General features: G+C 43.9%; 1 pseudogene; it reads right to left on the bottom strand.

Moving 5' to 3' along the window:
* Nucleotides 1-601: 601 nt before the first annotated feature.
* LOC146545093 (uncharacterized) lies at nucleotides 602-5,696 on the bottom strand (annotated as a pseudogene).
* Nucleotides 5,697-6,057: the final 361 nt, after the last annotated feature.

Below are 6,057 nucleotides of genomic sequence, written 5' to 3'. Positions count from 1 at the left end.
GCCTGCAAGGGATGGACCATAGACCTGTGCCTTGTTTTAGGTGCAAATCATGGATGAAGCAGCCCTCAATATGCAATATATGACAGTATATTATTTACATGTAATTGTTAAATGTTACATTTCTGCTAAATCCAAGATTTGAGAATTTTGAAGTCTACTCTGCTGTAAAAGTAAGACTCTGAAATAATTTTTCATGTTGATGCAACGATCAAAGTAGCCAAGGAGGCCATCTCTCTGCCAGAAAAGCAATGCCCCACAGGAGTAATTCTTCAGTCCTGTTTTAAATATCCCCACATTTCCCTGAGAGGCCATCCAAAGTTCTACTTCATGATCTGCATAGAGAATTTCTCCTGGCACTTATAAGATATGCACACGCTAAAAGCATGCAGAAGTCAAACGGGGCTTTAGGAAAAATTTCCAAATGAGTAAATCCAATTATTTAAATTTACCCTTGCAAATCCTTCACATTTATTTTCTAGCTGCCTTATGGACAAACACTTGCTGACAGTGGGGCCATGGCATGGCACTCCATCACGGTGCCAAGCTCAAGGCTTAGAGGAGCACTGAGCAGGTCTCAGAGGCTTTCTAATGTGACTCTCATCTACAAGAAAGATTGTAAGGAAGATGTTGTAAGGAAGGGTTGTAAGGAAGATCTGAGGAACTACAGGTCTGTCAGCCTGACCTCGGTGCCAGGAAAAGTTATGGAACAGAACATTTTGAGGGAAATCACAAAGCATGTGAGGGACAACCAGGGGATCAGGCCCAGCCAGCACAGGTTCATGAAATGCAGGTCCTGCTTGACCAATCTGATCTCCTTCTATGATCTAGTGACCCGCCTGGTGGATGAAGGAAAGGCTGTTGATGTAGTCTACCTAGACTTCAGCAAAGCCTTTGACACTGTCTCCCATAGTGTTCTTCTGGAGAAGCTGGCAGCCTGTGGCTTGGACAGGTACATTATTTGTTGGGTAAAGAACTGGTTGGAGGGCTGGCCCCAGAGAGTAGTGGTGAGTGGAGTTAAGTCCAGCTGGCAACTAATCACGAGTGGTGCTCCCCAGGGGTTGGTACTGGGGCCTGTCCTGTTCAGTATCTTTATTGACAACCTGGATGAAGGCATTGAGTGCACCCTCAGTAAGTTATCAGATTACACTGAGTTGGGAGGAAGTGTTGATATCACTGGGGATAGGAAGGTCCTACAGGGGGATCCGGACAGGCTGGATCACTGGGCTGAAGCCAATGGGATGAAGTTCAACAAGACCAAGTGTCGGGTCCTGCACTTTGACCACAACAACCCCAGGCGATGTTACAGGTTTGGGGCAGAGTGCCTGGAAGACTGGGTAGAAGAAATTGACGTGGGAGTCTTGGTCAGTGTTGAGCTGAACATGAGCCAGTAGTGTGCCCAGGTGGCCAAGAAGGCCAATGGCATCCTGGCTTGTATCAGAAATATTATTGCCAGGAGGAGCAGGAAAATGATCGTCCCTCTGTACTCAGCACTACTGAGGCTACATCTTGAATACAGTGTTCAGTTTTGGGCCCCTCACAACAAGAAAGACATTGAGGCCTTGGAGCGTGTCCAGGGAAGGGCAATGAAGCTGTGAGGGGTCTGGAGCACAAATCTTATGAGGAGCAGCTGAGGGAACTATGATTGTTCAATCTGGAAAAGAGGAGGCTCAGGGAAGAATTTATTGCTCCCTACAACTTGTGGTTGGAGAGGGTCGAGTCTTTTCCCATCTAACTAGGATAGAATAATAGGGAATGGCCTTAAGTTGCACCAGGGGAGATCCGGGTTGGATGTTAGAAAAAAAATTCTTCTTTGAAAGAGTGGTCAGGTGCTAGAATGGGCTGCGCAGGGAGGTGGTAGAGTCACCATTCCTGGAGATGTTCAAGAAACATTTAGATGTTTTACTGGGGGACCTGGTTTAGTGGAAAATACTGATAGATGGACGGTTGGACTGGATGATCTTGGAGGTCTTTTCCAATCTTGGTGATTCTATGATTCCTGGTACAGCTGTCACCACTGCACTCAAACAGCCTCTTGTGATGCTCCTGGGGATGTGCCCCACCTGCCACTGGTCTCCCAGTCTCATTCCCCATGAGGGTGCACCCCTTAGTCCCAGCAAGGCATCCCTCACCAGAGATGGTGAAAGAGTACTCATCTGATATTGGAAACAGATTCCTCTTGCAAATATTACCTCCAAAATATGTTTTGCAGAGGTACAAAGCTGCTTCTTCCAAACAAGCCCACATCAGTCATTCATAAGTGAAATGCTGTTGTTCACATATCTCTGAATGGAAGTGCAAAACACCCCACACACCCCCATCCTCCTCCCTTCATGACTCAGCTACATCCATCCCCCAGCTCTTCCTTATTCTTCCATTGCTCCCAGCCCAGAAATTACTGTGCTCAAGCTGTAGGTCTGATGCTTCCTGAGATCCACATCCCTTGGCACAACTGAGCTCAGTGCTTGCCTAGACCTAGACTTTTCATTGCATCCCTCAATGCTCAAACACTGACAGCACACAGCCCTGTCTGTGTGACACAAGTTGTCTCTCCTCTCTGTGACAAGTCCTTATCCCAGACAGCAGTAAGTGTTAGGGTTCACCATATCATTTGAGTGGACTGCTTCAGGTTGGGCTTTGAGACATGCAGTGCTCTCTATTTTCTGCAGCCAGTGTTGATGCGAAAGGTATTATGTTCAATGTGCTGTCTCCTGCACTTCTGCTGAACTATCATATTTCCTGTAGTGTGGTGTTCTCTGCCAATTTGTCCCAGTTGCAGTGATGAAATTTGGCAAAGCAATTCAGTCCTTGGCTGGTATTGTATCAGATATCAAAGTACTCTTAACATGCCTGCCAGCGTTTTGATGGTGCTACTTAAATACTGTCACCGTGGCCTTAGCTGTTCAGTGTCTTGGTTGTGGTCCTTCGAGGAAGCCCTGTCCAGCAGTGGTGATTGAGGAGACTTCCCACTGAAATGTCTCAAAGTTTTTCTGCTTCCCCTCATGCACTGGCTTATTGCCACTTGTATTTACAGAGCTCCTCAGTTGTCTCTAGGATTTCACCAGTCCTCACCCAGACTATACTGTTTTGATCCGTGAATCCCTTCAAATTAACTTAGTGGAGCAGAGACAGCAAGACTCTTGCCTTTGATATATGTAGAGATCCATGTTTTACTTATTATTTCCAGTTCATTTGTTGTGGACTGCTAAAGAAACCCATTCATCCTGAACTTGATCTTGGGAGGTCACATGTCCTGTTGGTTACAGACCCACCATCTCCTCATGCTTTGTGTCCCAGGTCCTTCCATGCTTCTTAATCTGTTCCTATTTCTAATGCCCAGATCACCCCGTCTATCTTTGCATCTGTTCTCTACTCACCAGTTTGCCTCATCGTCATCTGTTCTTCACGACTCTCCTTCATGCATCCATATGCTTCTGCTGAGAGCATTTCTCTGCTCTTGGCTCCAATGCTCAGTCATGAAGAAAGAACTCCAGGGTTTGGGCTGGAGCCTTAGGTTTGGAGAGGAAATCATCCAAGAATGTTCCTACTTTACCAGATATCTAAAGAGTATATGAAATAGTGGGTGTTTTTTTCAGAGGTTTCTGTCTTTGTCAGAGTTTGGTGAGAGGGAAAACAGGTAATTGATCCAGGTCCAAATCAATCCTTTTTCAAATCCTTTCAGTTCCTGCTCAAAGATGAAGCACTGCAGTTTGGGCAAAAGAACTCCAAGAATTCTGACGTAAGGAAATTAAACTTGTTTGTGTCAGACTTCTTCCAAATCTGCTGGATCAGATTAGGCTGAAGCTCTTTTGCTGAATTTTGCTGAAGCTTGCAAACCGACAAACATCTGAGACAGGCAATGAAATACATAATCCACTTGGATTCAATCTTATTTCACAAGGCACAAGCAACTCAAAACCAAGCTTGAGAATGGAAATTATTGAGTAACTCTAAGTCTATACAGCTGTGGTACTTAAAATGTCCTTCTCTTCTAAAACTCTTCAAGGCACTGAGAAAACATAAACCTTGTTGAAATACAGATTATCCATAATAGTTTTCATATTTAGTAGCATACAAAACAAGAGACTACACAGACTGAATTCTTCTGCTCCCCTCACCCGTGATTTTCCTCTACCACCAAGAAAATCTCACTTGCTCTCCTGCTCTGCCGCTATCCTTACATCTGTATGTTCACACTGGTAGGTCTGAGACCTATTTCTCTGGGCAGCCTGGTCTGGTGGTTGGCGACCCTGCACATAGCAGGGGGGTTGAAACTCAATGATCATTGTGGTCCTTTTCAACCCAGGCCATTCCATGATTCGAGACATTAGCTTCTGCCTTTGTGCTGCCAGCCAGGCACAGCAACCTCACAGCCAAGCAGGAGGTCCACCTACTTGGAAGAACTCTGTCTTTGGAGGTGCTCAAGAACCATGGAGTTGTGGCACTGAGGGACATGGTTAAGGTCCATGGTGAGGATGGGTTGTGGTTGGACTTAGTGATCTTAGAAGTCCTTTCTAACCTTAATAATTCTATGATTCTAAGCTTTAACTCCATTAAATGTCAGAAAAATTGCCAAGTTTTGTTCCCAGAGGACATTTTGAGTGCCTAAACACCCAATTCAAACTTTTGAAAGATGAAAAATGCAAGATTGAGTTACAAGCTGAAAGAAGGCCTTTCATGATCACACGTTATAACTCAGGAATCCCTTGCTCAATTACGCCCAAAATATATGTCTTCATTACCTTGCATCACACTGCAGAACATGACCCAAGTAATTTAGTCCTGTTAGAGGTTTTAGCTTTCCCTTAATTAGAAAGGGGTTCTCACCTCAAAGCAAAGCTGATGTTTTCTCCCACTTGTTCATGGCAATTACATGTTTACCTAGCACTCAACACAGCAGAGCCCCAGGCTTTGTCCTTTGAGTGTTACAACAATACAAATCAACGATATTACTTGTTTGTTATCAGCACAGTAATAGTTGCATGTTTTGTCTTGATCCTAAGGCTGCAGGCTGCCCCACTCCTCTTTGTCACACGCAGACCCACGTACACCTGGGTCACCTCTGAACAAGCCACACACACTTTCTCCAGCTGTTGTCCCAGCCTCAGTGGAGCACGTCAGCCCCTTGGCCACTCTAGCACGACAGCCTTCCCCTAAAAGATGTCAGTGCTGTAAGTAAGGGCGTTGCTTTCACCCAGAGCATCCCCTGCCAATACCACCTTCACATAGCCAAGGACCTCAGAATTAGCTACCCTTTCCTTTTGCAGGCCCTTATAGAACTACAGAAGTTGCACAGAGTGACTGTAATAACTGTTCTCCAGATTAACCAGTTCTTCCACTGCACAAAACGTTAACCCCCGCAGGCCCAATAGCATCATTAGTCATTTATCAGGAAGAATGACACAAACTTCAGAAAGAAAATAGAGCTACTCTCCTCAATAATTCAGAAGAAGTTATGTTCTTTCAGGACTCCATAAATGTCTTCTTCCATTATGTAAAATTAATTTCCTTATCAGACTGAGCTAAAAAATTATTAGTAATATCAGAACAAGATGAAAGGTTGCTTGAAATGGTCTGTGTTACTGATTGTATCAGTTACTACTTACGGCTTTAAAAAAGTCAATGCCATCTAATAGCATCCATATTTTATCTGTTGAGAAATCTAATACTCTCAGAAAAGAAGCAATATCAGACTGCATAGTCAGTCTTATTTGGAAGGGAAAATAAAATTCAAAAAAATTTAATCTCAAACAGTAAGAGAGAAATGGTGAAATCCTGCTGATAAGTTGCACATGCACGTGAAAAGAGAGAAGAAATAAAATTATTGTGATGAACGAAGAAAACATCTTACAATTCATGCAGATGCCAGCATAAAGTATTCTCTGATTCTGGTGTTGATAATGAAAGATAAGAAGATTGCTGCAATATCACACCATTACTCTGAGCGTACTGTATTTAACATATAAATTAAAATTCTGTCAATAATCCCAGGTACAAGTGGCATGCACACGGAGATGTTCATTGCTGAAATTCAAGACTGTGGTGGTAAATGTTTCATAA

The sequence above is a fragment of the Meleagris gallopavo genome, chromosome 2 (assembly GCF_905368555.1).
Source record: "Meleagris gallopavo chromosome 2, MGAL_WU_HG_1.1, whole genome shotgun sequence".
In the NCBI taxonomy this organism is placed as follows: domain Eukaryota; kingdom Metazoa; phylum Chordata; class Aves; order Galliformes; family Phasianidae; genus Meleagris; species Meleagris gallopavo.
This window is presented reverse-complemented; position numbering and strand designations above follow the sequence as displayed.